We start from the raw sequence: 14,937 nt of genomic DNA, 5'->3' as shown, positions 1-14,937 counted from the left end.
TTCATTTTCAGTTTGCCCATCCAATTTAACCAGTTTTAATCAATATTTTATTGTGTTTCATCAATTTCTCATTGCTTTCTCTGTTCATATAAAATGCTGAGTGTTTCCCAATTATTCCAATTCTACAGATATGCCTATCCGGGTCTTTTACTGTAGCACTTGGGTGTACAAAATTCATCCTGGGCAGCTATATTCACTTTAACCCAGTGCATTTTGAGCTGGATAGCCCTTTGTCAGGGGTAGCTATAGATTCAAATTAAAACCACTATTATTATTTGTGACATTCAGACATAAAACATAATTTTTTAAATCGCTAGACCCATTTTGCAACCTGTAGTTCATACATGTTAGGTGTGAGAAATAATACAAAAACACCCATAACTAATCAAACCCAACTATTATCTTACTTCATGTTTAAATAAAAAAACCTTTGCAAACAAATTCAACCACAAAACACCCTCTGTGTAACTTCCTACTCCCCAATGTATGTCAAATGACATCCTATCATTTTTAATCAACCCATATACCTGTGTCTGTTCAATGCTATTTCCAGCAATTGGACCGGCTGAACTCCTCCTCCTTACACCAACATGTAGTGGTGGAAACTACAGTTTGGAAAATGAGTCTAGAGACTTAAAAATTGTGTCTTATGTCTGAATGTCACAACTATTAATAGTTATTTTAATTTAAATCTGACGAAGAGCTATCCTGACGAAAGGCTATCCAGCCCGAAATGCATTGGGTGAAAGTGAATATAGCAGCACAGGACAAATTGTGTATACCCAAGTGCTGCAGAAAAAAAAAATAGGAAACATGCAGCCTTTTATATGAACGGAGAGAGCAATGAGAAATTGATGAAAAGCAATAAAATATATATTAAAACAGATTAAATTGGATGATCAAACTGATAATGGAGTTTTTTTTTAAATACTTCTTGAACTGGCTGTGCGACAGTTGGATGGAGCGTAATGTTGCTCCCCATGTATCAAAACAAAGATGGTACTATTTCCAGCAGTACAAGATATTGTACTGCCAAGTAAAGCAAAAGAGGGCGAGTTATTAAAGTTCTGTTATCGCGTGACCACAGTTCCGCTCATAAAGCACTCCAGGATAATCAAATTTGGGGGACTGTTCATGCTAAACAGAAACTGAAACATTGCTGGAGTTTCAGGGGCCAGATCTGTTCTATTCTTTCCATGGCACTATTAAGGCAAAACAATTATTTAATCTGACTTTAGAGACTAATGACTATGCATGGATGTAAACAGCTGGGATACTGCACATACATACCTTGGATAAAGAGAGAGGAGCACTCCTTAGTAGAACAACTGAATAATGCGCAGACCCCTAGTCACATTGCTCATAGAGACTTCTGGTGGAAGGAGCCAGAAAGCAGAAACACTAAGCATTAAAGTTTGGTAAATATATTAGAAAGAAAGGGAGGATAATGGACAGATTAGACACCAGAGACCTAGTTAGAGATGCATGCTGGGTTTAATTGCATTGACGGAGTCACAGTTTGGGGGTCGGGGGAGGTGGGGTGTATGGGAGTGTGTGGCCTGCACTGCCCGCCTATTACTTTTCTCCTTCAGGATAGCCAGCAGACCTTGGTGAGTATAACATCTAGACGTTTATATCCCGCAATAAACAGGAGCCATTCGACAAAACACCATTTATGCATCCGTCGCGGAGCAGAAACACTATACAGTTGGTGATCACTACTCTCAAAACAGTAATCCCCGCCAGGTAATAACTCAAACATCCAACATAACATGTTACAGTACCAAACAACCATTCAACAGCATAGATATACCACAGGCATGGGCGTCAAAGAGCTCACAACAGCACCCAACAAATAAAAAATATAAATGGCAAGAGGATGCATATAAGGTACAGAGCTGTGCAGATGCAAAACAAACTTGGGATGTTGCTGTGCACAAACCAGCGCTTTCCTTAGAATACAACATTCAACACAATGCATTTGAAAGAACAATCACACAACAAGCATATTCCATATAGATGTGGGTCATCGCTCTCACAATACCAACCCAAACATCATAGAGTTTCTACAGAGCTCTACTCCTCATAAAACATAAACCTCTATGACAACATAACATTCCTAAAACAAGACACACACATCAACAAACAACTACCCTGGCTAAAAGGAACCCTGTGCACCTTACCATGCCATCCTGCAATTACCTGTAACACAATCGTTCAGGCTGTGCTACTTGCAGATCAACCCCCACCATAGGATAGGTACCCAAACTGGTAAAGAACCACTGGAAGACACTAAACATCACTAATCATTGCAACACACAGGGAGATGAACAAAAGGAAAGCACCATAATACTGATCCCATCCAACCAATCTGAAAATAAGCTCCGGTCGATCACTATCAAGAAGGCCAGAATGTGAAGGTACCTGAACTCCAAGGGCGCTGTAAGGCCATAATAATAGCAAAACAGGGCCACAGAGACCACCTGCACGCTACTTACAAAGACCCTCTATAAATTCAGCCCGGCATCCATTGTCCATCACCGAGCTATAGACGGCCAACATTTGTCAGTACATTTTGCCACTTCCAGGTCGCACACAACCAATCCAGTGACTGAGTATATTCTGGGAGTAGTCGGGCAGTGGAAGGAATCGTAATGTGTGTAAGGTGACGTAGGATTGGGGCAAAGTGGCACTTCAGCCTATCCTACAGAACTGAACAGAATTCCGAAGTGTACATTGGCTAAGTCCGCAAGTGAAATATTACACTGTGGAAGCTGACCTATCTGTTAGCGAGCAAATCTGACAGCTAGTGAAGAGGACTGTCTAATACAGTTTTGCATGCACTTCCCAGTGTGGTGTGGAGTAGGTTTTTGCTAGAGGGTGATACAAAGTGAGTCAGTCCAAGTGTTGGCACTAAAATTTGAGACGGGCAGCAATACCTCACCTAACTGCTGCTGCCACCCGCCATTCCAGGTGAGGGGAGGCGGTGTCGAATGGATGCCTACATTTCAATGGGTCACGACACTAAAGGAACTTGACTTAATGTACTACTATTTGCCGCCTTAATTAAAAGTCAGTGTAAGATGTTACTTACGACCCCAAACCCTTCCTTATACTCTGATGACCAGCTTTTGTGCAGATAGCACCCTGGACAGAACCAAATTAGGCACCCCTTAATCCTCTGCTGTTCGAAGCATGTGGGCTGCTGAATTCATATCTGTGCATAGATTGCCGCCTAGTGTTGGGTCCGGATGATTGCACTTTGTTGTCTTGGAAGAGTAGATAGGTGACTCCTCCCCTGGACTAAAGTGAGCATGGGCATCTTCTCCATCCTCAGATTGTTTTTTTCCGCCATTGGGTTCGGATGTTACTTCTAAAGGCCAAAAGGCCTTCAACGGTATTGTTCTCGCTCGGTACCTCTTTACTCGATCAAGCTTTCCATCTCGACTCGGTCGTCGAGGCGGGCCGTTGGGCCTTTTCGACGCCACGTGGGCCTGCTGTCGATGGAAAGAAGCCCGTTCAAAAGGTGCCCACAATGCCACTCTAAGTTCCCACATACTGACAAACACTCAGTATGCAACAAGTGCCTTTCACCAGACCATAAGGAAGAAACCTGCCCAGTCTGCGCCCAATTTCGGTGGACGAAAACCATACGGATTAGACGGGCCGCTAGGCAAGAGATGCAGCGACAGGCACCGGAACCGGACTTCCATCCAGATCCATCAGACGACCAAGCAAAAATATATATTAATCCTGCGACTGGTAACGTCACAATCCTGCACAGGAAGAAGAGGCCACTGGACACGGACTCTCATTCCCCTATTCCACTAAAGAAGAAGGACTTTGGGACTTCTCCCTCTAGACCCTTCATCCCTTTCTATCCTATTATGCCTACTACACCTTTTGCTCCTTACTCTCCTTCTCACCACGGGGACAATGAGGGGAACACAGGGGAAGATCCACAGCCTCAGTATGATTTTCCACAAGATGATCCATGGGAGGAGCCAACAGACCCTTACAACACCCATCCCATCCCTGATGTATCCTCTTATCCAACTAAGCCGTCACCTACTGATGACACCATTGTCTTCAACCAACTAATAGACAGGGCAGCGCAGTACCACAATGTAGACATGCATAATGACCCTGCAGAAGAAGACTTCTTATTTGACACCTTCCCTACCTCAGAAAAGAGTGTTAGAACACTTCCTATGTTAAAGGGAGTGTTGAAACACGCACCTGACATATTTAAAGATACAGCCAGGGCACGAGTAATCAATTCCAGGATTGAGAAGAAGTATAGAGCAGCCCTTACAGACCCTACCTACAACAGAAGGCAGTTACCATTAGACTCACTGGTAGTGGCTAATACACGTAAAAGGGCCAACTCACAGACAACAGAGGAAGCACCTCCCCACGATAAGGAATCAAAGATACGAGAGGCCTCAGGTAAAAGGGTAGCAGCACAGGCCTTCAATTCATGGAGGATTGCGAATACACGAGCTCTACTGGCTCGTTACGACAGGGCACACTATGACCAGCTTGAAAGCTTAATGCAACACCTACCTGAGCCTTTTAAAGCACAAGCTGATGACCTCATACAGGAGGGAAAATTCATTACAAACGCCTCCATCAAATGTGCGCTTGACGCAGCCGACACCGCAGCCAGGTCTATTAACACTAGCGTTTTACTATGCCGACATGCATGGCTGCGTATTTCCGGCTTTAAGAACAAGGTGCAGTCCACCATTCTTAACCAGCCAGTCAATCAGGACTTTCTATTTGGCCCTGCTGTCGACACCATTTAAGATAAAATGAAGAAGGACACAGAAACCGCAAAGTCAATGGGGGCATTACAGTTTCAGCAACATAGAGGCTCCTTTCGACGCTCCTCATACAGGGCAACCACACGAGGCAATACCTCGCAAACGTCATCTTCATACAAAGGCAACACACAAGGTTCCTTCACCAAAAACTCAAACAGAGGAGGTTAAAGGGGCAACAATAATAAGGGAAGAGGACGTGGAGGCAATAACACCAGGGCCTCCACTGCCACAAAACAGTGACTTCATCACGCTACCTCCAGACCACTTAACACCGGTCGGAGGCAGACTTCAACAGTTCCTACCTGTCTGGCACGCAATTACCACGGACAGGTGGGTGAGAGAAATTATCCAGTATGGTTATTGCCTGGAACTCACTTCTACACCACAAAACATACCACCCAGACACCGTCCTATGTCCAAAGAACAGATCACCCTGCTCCAACAAGAGGTGAAATGCATGCTGGAAAAGTGGGCCATAGAGCCAGTCCCTTTCCAACAGCAAGGGACAGGAGTATACTCCCTATACTTCCTTATTCCCAAGAAGGACGGTTCCCTCAGACCAATATTGGACCTCAGACCCCTAAATAAATGCATACTGTCGGAGCACTTCCATATGATCACACTACAGCAAGTGCTCCCGTTGCTACAACAAGGAGACTTCCTAGCAACACTGGACCTTAAGGATGCGCATTTTCACATACCCATCCATCCAGCTCACAGAAAACATCTCAGGTTCACAATACAAGGTCAACACTACCAATTCAAGGTTCTGCCCTTCGGGGTAACCACGGCTCCAAGAGTGTTTACAAAATGCTTAGCGACAGTAGCAGCCCATCTCAGAAGGCAACACATCCATGTGTTCCCGTATATGGACGATTGGATAATACAAGCGAAATCGTCCCAACAGTGTGCAACACACACGTCTCAAACACTTCAGCTGCTACACAGCCTAGGGTTTTCGATAAACTACCCAAAATCGCATCTACAACCATCCCACACACAACAATATCTGGGAGCCACTATAGATACCTCCGTGGCAAAGGCATACCTAAACTCAGCAAGGATAGCCAGCATGCAGATGCTCATTCGCAAATTTCTGCCACAACACTCTCTGCCAGCTCGAGTCTTCATGCAGCTCATAGACATGATGGCCTCCTGCATATTCATTGTCCCCCATGCCAGACTTCAAATGCGTCCATTACAAGAATGCCTAGCACGGCAATGGAAACAGGCTCGAGGACAACTAAAAGACCTAGTGTTGGTAGACAGTTGCGCTCACAACTCTCGCCAGTGGTGGAACCCACAAAACCTTTCCAAGGGGCGACTGTTCCAAGAGCCGGTTCCACAACTAGTACTAACAGCAGACGCATCACTGACAGGCTGGGGAGCACATCTTCTTCAATACACAGTACAGGGGCTCTGGACACCAAACAAAAGAAACTGCATTTCAACCAACTAGAGTTGCTAGCGATATTCCTAGCCCTGAAAGCATTCCAAAAATACTTGTACATCAAGACTGTGTTGATCCGGACGGACAACATGACCGCAATGTAATATATCCAGAAACAGGGAGGAACACACTCTCCACAGCTGTCCCCAAAAACTTTTTTCTCCTAGCAGAACACCTTCCAGGGAAAGACAATCAGATAGCAGACCTGCTCAGCAGGGACAGCCAACAACTACACGAATGGGAGATTCACCCACAAGTTCTCCAGCCATTCTTCAAACAGAGGGATCACCCAGAGATAGACCTGTTTGCCACAAAAGAAAACTCGAAATGCCAGTACTTTGCCGCCAGATTCCCACATCCGTAGTCACAGGGCAATGCGATATGGATGAACTGGTCAGGCAGATTTGCGTATGCTTCCCCCCCCCCCCAGCACCGCTGATTCCACTGGTGGCACGCAAACTGTGGCAACAGTCACTCACACTAGTCCTAGTTGCTCCCACATGGGCGAGACAACCATGGTACACAACGTTCCTGGAGCTTTCAGTAGTTCCTCATCAAAGACTGTGCCTCGCACCCCATCTTCTAACTCAGTACCATGGAGAAATCAGACACCCAGATCCCAATCAGATGAACCTAGCGATCTGGCTCCTGAAGTCTTAGAGTTTGGATACCTTAACTTGCCTCCAGACTGCATGAACATCATTAGGGAGGCAAGACGACCAACTACACAAGCGTGCTATGCAGCTAAATGGAAGAGATTTGTTATTTACTGCAACAATAACCAAATCAACCCATTAGATGCTTCCATACAAAACATTATATGTTACCTGCTGCATCTAAAAAAAATGCAACTTAGCATACTCTACGATACGACTACACCTCGCTGCTATAGCAGCATACCTTCAAAACAGGCAACACCTTTCACTGTTTAGAGTACCAGCAATCAAAGCCTTTATGGAGAGTCTTAAACGGGTGATCCCTCCAAGACACCTCCCTTCCCCAGTCTGGAATCTAAATATAGTACGTACCAGACTTATGGAACCTCCCTTCGAACCTCTACACTCATGCGAACAGGTATTCTTAACGTGGATGGTAGCATTCTTGATTGCCATTACCTCACTCAGACGAGTAAGCGAATTACAAGCACTGACAATTCAAGGACCTTTCATGCAAGTACATGCCAACAGGGTGGTTCTTAGAACAAACCCTAAGTTCATGCCAAAAGTCGTATCCAATTTCCAATCAATAGAACTGCCAGTATTCTTTCAAAATCCACAGTAGTAGTCAGTAGCTGAGAGAGCCCTACACACACTAGATGTAAAAAGAGCTCTGCTTTATTATGTGGACAGAACTAAATCATTTAGAAAGACAAAGCAATTATTTGTTGCTTTTGCACCACAACACAAATCCAATATCAAAGTCAGGAATAGCCAGATGGATAGTTAAATGCATTCAGATATGCTATCAAAAGGCAAAACGCACTTTAACCGTCCCCCCAAGAGCACACTCTACAAGGAAAATCGGGGCATCCATGGCTTTCCAAGGGAATATTCCTCTTGAAGACATTTGTAAGGCAGCCACATGGACCACCATACACACTTTCACAAAACACTACTGTGTAGACATGCAAGCAAAACAGCAAGCTGCTTTAGGCCAGGCTGTCCTCAAAACTCTTTTTCAAACTGCTGCAGCTGGCACAGGTAACCACCGCTAGAGGAGATACTGCTATACAGTCTATGCACAGATATGAATTCAGCAGCCCACATGCCTCGAACGGAATATGCTACCTACCAGTATGCATGTGTTCTTGGCATGTAGGGCTGCTGACATTCATATCGCCCGCCCTCCACCCCGGTGCCTGTCACAGCTGCAGCATTATCTTTGGCATGGCCACCTCTTACTTTCCTATCTCCATCTCTGCCACAATGGCGAAAAACAATCTGAGGATGGAGAAGATGCCCATGCGCACTGTAGTCCAGGGGAGGAGTCACTTATCTCGTGATACTTCGAAGACTCTTCCAAGACAACAAAGTGCAATCATCCGGGCCCAACACTAGGCGGCGATCTATGCACAGATATGAATGTCAGCAGCCCTACATGCCAAGAACAGATGCATACTGGTAGGTAGCATATTCCTTTCATCCTAGTTGTAGTCTGTAATTTAAGATATACAAAGAGCAAACCATTATCTCCATTAACTTAGCAGCTCAACCAAGAAAATCAGAGCCCATTTAATGTCTACTACCAATGTATCTTTGACTGCATGAGAGGCAAAAGGGAGAATTATTCCAATATATAACTAATTAGGCCGCCAAAGTCGAAAAGGTAGATCATATTGGAGTCATTCTGAAGTCATCGAATGACTCCAGCCTGCAGTTAGCTGTAGTTATTTGCTGAAGTCATCCCAAACCATCCTTTAGTATGTGTATAGGGCAAAATATTTAAATGAGATGACTCTAGAGGCATCACAAAAACTACTCCGGGGTGGGATCCCGATTACTTCAATTGAATATGCATGATGATCTTTTACTACTCAAGGAACACCAACTGACAAATTCAGGATGAGTGTTAATTACTACAGGACAACGTCACAATGACTTAGAATTACTCTAGGATGTTTCCAGGACAACTTCTGGAAGACTGTGAATTACTCTAGGATGACTCCATGACTACTTTAGAGTGAGTGTGGATTACTCCAGAATGATTTCATGAAAACTTTAGCATGAGTGCGGCTCACTATAGGATGACTTCATGACAACTGCAAGGGGAGTGTGAATTGCTCCTGGGTGACTTAAGGGAAACATCTTAATGGCTATTGGTAAACAATGAATGATTTATTATAAAGTGAGGGTAGTAATACTCATTGCAGTTTCTATGACATGAAAACATTCTATGGCCACATCTTCTCAAACCAAGTGCCCATCAAGTACTTTAGATCAACTAATCTGTTGCCAAACAAGTGCTTTGAGGTGAATGTCCTACGTACCATCCTGTAAAATAGGGAATTGTGTTTGAATGTAATAAATGTGCCTCGTTTATACAGTCCAATTAATTCTAAGTAACTAATAAGAAGCTAACATTAAACTACAGCTTTGGCATAATACTTTATTGTTCTGCACGGTAAAAGGTTGTGGTGGAGTAAGGGGGGTATAGAAAAATCTGAAGTAGGAACTAGCAAGAATACAATAAACTTTGTATTAAAAAGAATGCTTTTAACTTGTGTTACTCCCTCATTCAGTAGAGATTCCTTTAATTTGTGTATAAGACATGACCTGACGTTAATAATATTGCGATGTGTGGGATAAAACTAAACAAACACAGGTTGAAATAAAATGGATCCAAAATGACTTCTAAATTCAATTTTATTTAACTGAAGCACGTACCAGGTTCCAACAGGGCTTAGGTTACCATAAACCAGAATAGTCAAAGTAGACAAGAAATGGTCAATGAAAACAGGTACTTTGTTGTTTGCTGGCTTCTTCAGTTCTCTTCTGGCAAGGGAGATCTTGGAGGCAAGTTTTCACTGCATCATTTTGATGTTCATGGTTGGCCGGCTTTTGGCCTCGTGCAGATTTCATAAACTCTGAAAGGATAACAAAACCATAGATTAGGGGGGACAAGCAGTGCTTTACAAGTTTTACTCAGTGATTGTTCAAAGAGGGTGCTGCCTTCAAAATGCAACAAAAATATAAGCTTCCAACAGTTTGCTTATGGAGAGTGGGCGCATGCGTGATGGTAGGTAATTTCTCATGTTGAAGGTGGAGAAAGAACATTTCTATTCCTGAACTGTGATAGAGAAAGAAATAGATTAAGAAGATCACTCATAGTTAAGCGAGTGTATCCGGAGATGGGCAATCAGCAAAGCGTACCATTTCACTTTTTGCTCTCCTGCGCAATAAAAGTGGAAAGAACATCTTCTTAGCAGTGCCCTACATGGACCTAATTGTTAGAAAGGATAACGTCTTCAGGGATTCTGTTCAATTATTTATGAGATTGTTCTGCCACCCAAGTTGTTAAACAGGGCAACTTATCTACAAAGTGCAAGTGCTGCCCAAGTGCGAGAAAATGCTTGGAGTGGTGTGTGCCATCAGTGCCGTTTGTGGTCACCAAACTTCATGTTAGAGCGATTTCCCCGAGACCAGAGCACACCAGCTCATTCTCATTTGCAGACAGTTAAGAATGGAAAGGCAATACAAAACAGCAACAGAATGCTTATGCGCTCACTGGATATGCTATGGAACTAGATTTAACAAAGTTTTATGGTAATTGAGACATGTGAACTACCTTATTAAGCTTCAAACTTTTCTTCTTCAAGGGAAGCAGTTCCATCATGATCCCGGGCAACACCTCTGCAACTTCGTTTGTTAAAAATGTATCTCACTCAAACCAGTGACGAGAAAACTTGCAGTGTTTCAAGCATACTTGGCCTTTTCTGCAGTCCTCTTTGGAAAGTAATTGGACATCTAGGCATAGCTCACCTAACAATTACAAAAATAATGTTTTTAAATTCATAAAAATAAGGTAGATAAGCATGAAATGTATCCACAATAATACTTTCAGTTTGTAATATATATCAAAGGAGAAAAATTGAAGCAAATCACCCTTTGTCTTGCAAATAATCCATTGAATATTTATGTTGAGGCTTTTTTGTAGGACGTTTGACCTTGTCAACGCAGACTGCTGCCGGCAAACGGTTTATAGCCATCTCCTTTCAGCATGTGCCACATAACTGAGCTACAAAGGAAACAAATATTTTCAAGTTAGCAGAATTGGGAAACAAACATTTTTGTGCTATACAGGTGGAGGGTGGAAAAAAGTGTTATGGATTTAGGTGATGCAAGATATATAGATCTCTGAAAATGAGCTGCCATCTATCTGGTCAAAATAGAATATCCTTTACTTATCTTTTAGGCAGTCAATCTCAGATTGTACACTTCTCACTTTTGCCCGTAAAAGTATTCAATCCTTTTAGGTACACGTAGAGATGGAATCAGAGAATAGGTGTTCTCTCCATTAATGATTGAAGAGTAATACATAATTTCATTAGGGAGCAAGTGTCTTTTATCCCAGTGTGAAATTACGCACTTTAAGTGATCAAACAATCATAGTCTTCCCGATCCTGAAAAAATAAGAGAAAGCAGTGTACATAAAACCACTTCTATGCAACTGTTTATAATATAAATGTTCTCATTTGCTTTTTCATATTTTTAAAAGTTATATTAAAAATGATTTGCAGTCGAGACAATTAATGAACTACATTTACTCTGTACCATAACAAAAGAGCAAGTCCTACAAAAAAAGATGCCTTGATCACCATGCATAGTAAAGTAGGTCTGCAGGCTTATTCTAAACAATTCCGAATAATTAATGAACTTCTAAAATCTCAGCTTACGTGATTGGTGCCACTCACTGCTTGTGAACTGGTCTTGAAGGTGAGTAGGATGGTGCACATCAGTGATCACAGCAGCAGCATAGGTGTCACTGTAGGGCAGGTCATTTGATGTTGAAAATAGGCACTGACAGGCATAGTCACAGACTGCATCTTTTAATGTGTTTTGACGTACTACAAAATGCTATTCACAAGCCTATGTGCAGTGTTTATGCCTCTCCTATCTTTCAGTGTAGAGATCTCAACCCCCACAAAAAAAACCTCCTGACTGCCGATTCTCCACATCATGAATTACCAGCCCCTAAAATCTACATCTGAGTAATGAATGCAACTCATCAGTTAATGCTGATTGTGGAGATTAGGTTATGGGCCCACAGTAATCTATTCGGTATTTTGCTACCATGTACTTGCTTCCATTGTGCATCTATGTACCTTCCATGTACTTGGATCTGTGCGTTTGTTACTTTTCTCCTGAAAAAGCATATCCAATGCACTACCATATTGCTCATCCTGTACCTCCATCAACATCTTTAATCTACATATACTTACCTCATGTATGCATCTATATACTTTCGGTGTACTTATGGATCTACATATTTATCACTTGCTTCTAATTTAGCATTTCCAATGCCCCAACCTATTTCTCAGCCTACACTTCTCTCAATACATCTTCTAGCACAACTTTTTGACTCATCTCAAACTTCTTTCTACTCTTTCCAATGCACTACCCTATTTCTCACACTATACATCTATCAATACATCCTCTACCCCGCTCTCTCATTTATCTCATACCACTACTATGATCCCTAAAATAACCCTTTCTATACTCTCCCCTACTCTACTCCTCCTTGCATCATTTGACACCTCTTTTTACTATACCGATCCCTCAAAACAAACCTTTCTAAACTCTTACCTCTGACTCTTCCCCCTCCAAAACCCCTTTTTACTCATCCAAAAGCCTCCTCCTACAGCAATAACCTCCCAAAATAAATATATCCAAATCCTTCACTCTACCCCCCCCCACTATCCTTGTCAAACAAAATAACAGACTAACGTGTTCAATTCTCAAATTCCATATTCCACTATACTAATTCACCACTAATCCATTATGGGTTCCAGAGTAACGTGCTACTCGCCAATAAAGCGTTTCAACACCCCATCAGGGTTACAAGCGCTATATAAATGCAAACCTTTTTCCCTTTTCTACCCCTCAAACCCTTCTAAATCCAAATAATTGACTAACATATCCACCACTCAAATTACTTTCATGTTTCACCATAATAATTCCACACTAATCCTTATGGGGTCCAGAGTAGCGTGCTACTCGCCAAAAAAGCGCTTCAAAACCCCCATCAGGGGTAGCAAGAGCTATATAAATACAAACTTCATTCCCTCATCTATCCCGCCGCCTACCCTTCTCTAGCCAAATAACTGAATAACATATCCACCACTCAAATTACTTCATATTTCACTATACTCATTTTCAACGCTAATTCTTTATGGGTTCCGGAGTAGCATGCTACTCGCCAGAAAAGCGCTTCAACACCCATCAGGAGTAACAGGTGCTATATGAATGCAAACCTTTATCCCCCTTCTATCCCTCCGCTATCCTGCTCACTCCAAATAACTGACTAATATCCACCACTCAAATTATTTTCATATTTCACCATACTAATGCACCACTAATGCTTTACGGTTTTCCGGAGTAGCATGCTACTCGCAAAAAAAAGCACATCAACGCCCCATCAGGGGTAACAAGCGCTATATAAATACAAACCTTTTTTTTCCTCTTCTATCCTTCCGAATCCAAATAACTGTGACTAACCTATCCACCACCAAAAATGACTTACATATTTCACTATACTAATTTAACAATAAACCTATATGGGTCCTGGAGTAGTGTGCTACTCGCCAAAAAAGCGATTTGCCGCCTCGTCAGGGGTAGTAAGTGCTATATAAATGCAAATACAATTAGTATACCTAGAAGTAAATGTGTGAGGGACAGAGGGGTGTGGTTAGGAAATGGGAAATACTACTGGAGAGTGGTGGATAGAAAGGACTAAGGAGGGTTTAAGGGGTGTAGGTAGGGACATGTAACCATCAGTTCGGCCATGTAAGCACCCTTCTGGATGTGAACATAGGCTTGGGGCACTGAGACACAAGGTTTCTAGTAGCTGTACATGCTCCTCTTCCCGTCGTCAGGAATGCAGGTATGGGCAAGTCCTGACACTTCTGACCTACCAAAATGCCTTCTCCTGGGGAGAAATATGAAAGCTGGCCTTGCTCCTCAGGTACAACATAGATAAGACGGTGGATTAGGATTGCCACTGAAAAGGTGTTTTACTGGCACCACCAGTAATTTTAGCTTTGACTGCAGTGCCAATAATGATTTAGTATTGTAAAGTCATTGACTGGTATTTCTGATCTCCTGTCTGAGCAGCACTTTCTGCATGCAGCTTTGTGTAATCTGCGCTCGATTAAGGAATTTGTCAAATACCTGATAAAAAAAAAAAAACATACATTTGCATATTAACCGCATGCGTGCGGGCGGAATTCCGCTCGTACGCTGACTTTTTTAAAAGCGCACTTTACGTGACGAGCTGGGCTCGTCATGAGCGTGCGAGGAGGCTACCTCATGACGAGCCCAGCTCGTCATCAGCGTCGAAGGGGTTAAGTTTAAAATAAATAAAAACGACATAACCCATTTCTGGCAAGGCATAGCACTTATGCATACATTTTATGAGATATATTTGAAATTTTAATTACTTAAATTGCAACTGGACAGCAGACAGCAAGGTGGCCACTGTACACTTAATCATCCTCTTACAGAATAGAACAAAAGCAGCATGTGAACAAACGTGAGTGACCCAGAACTAGAAAGCAACAAGCATTGGCAAAGCCAACAGGTCTCTCCAATGCAAGAACTATTGGCTTTTGCGACCACTTGAAGTTTTATGGAGGGGCCTTTTTTGGGTTTTCCCCTAGTGTGCAGATGTATAAGTAGGGGCTGACCCAGTGAGTATTATTGGATGCATGTACCGCCGTAATGCCCTTTTACTAGGCGAATGGTGCTGCCTACTGCAGAAGCGAGGGATGTTATCCCTGGTATATTGGGGGGTGGGACCGGGGGGGAGAGTGTGACAGGCATCAGCCATCGGGTCTGTTCACTGATGCCGAATAGACATTGTGACACTGCGATGTCGATATGAGAAGCTGGACTATAGTATGCGCACATATTGCATATGCTGTAGTGCTAATTGCTGTTCTTCTGA

The 14,937-nt window shown here is 42.8% G+C and overlaps 1 protein-coding gene across 6 annotated transcripts in view; it reads right to left on the bottom strand.

Moving 5' to 3' along the window:
- AMMECR1L (AMMECR1 like) overlaps positions 1 to 14,937 on the bottom strand; it is an 883,688-nt gene that overhangs the window by 849,653 nt on the left and 19,098 nt on the right. For 2 of the 6 annotated variants that reach the window (XM_078665612.1, XM_078665610.1), the window contains exons 2-4: positions 10,878 to 11,395; positions 10,561 to 10,754; positions 9,660 to 9,859 (exon numbers count right to left, since the gene is read on the bottom strand). The exons of 3 other annotated variants lie outside the window; for them this stretch is intronic. The gene's annotated coding sequence lies outside the window, so the exon portion shown is untranslated. The remainder of the gene's footprint in view (positions 1 to 9,659; positions 9,860 to 10,560; positions 10,755 to 10,877; positions 11,396 to 14,937) is intronic. One more of the 6 variants, XM_078665613.1, reaches the window with a different exon arrangement.

The sequence above is a fragment of the Lissotriton helveticus genome, chromosome 11 (genome assembly GCF_964261635.1).
Source record: "Lissotriton helveticus chromosome 11, aLisHel1.1, whole genome shotgun sequence".
Lineage (NCBI taxonomy): Eukaryota > Metazoa > Chordata > Amphibia > Caudata > Salamandridae > Lissotriton > Lissotriton helveticus.
Note: the sequence above shows the minus strand (reverse complement) of the source record. Positions and strands in the feature narration are given on the sequence as shown.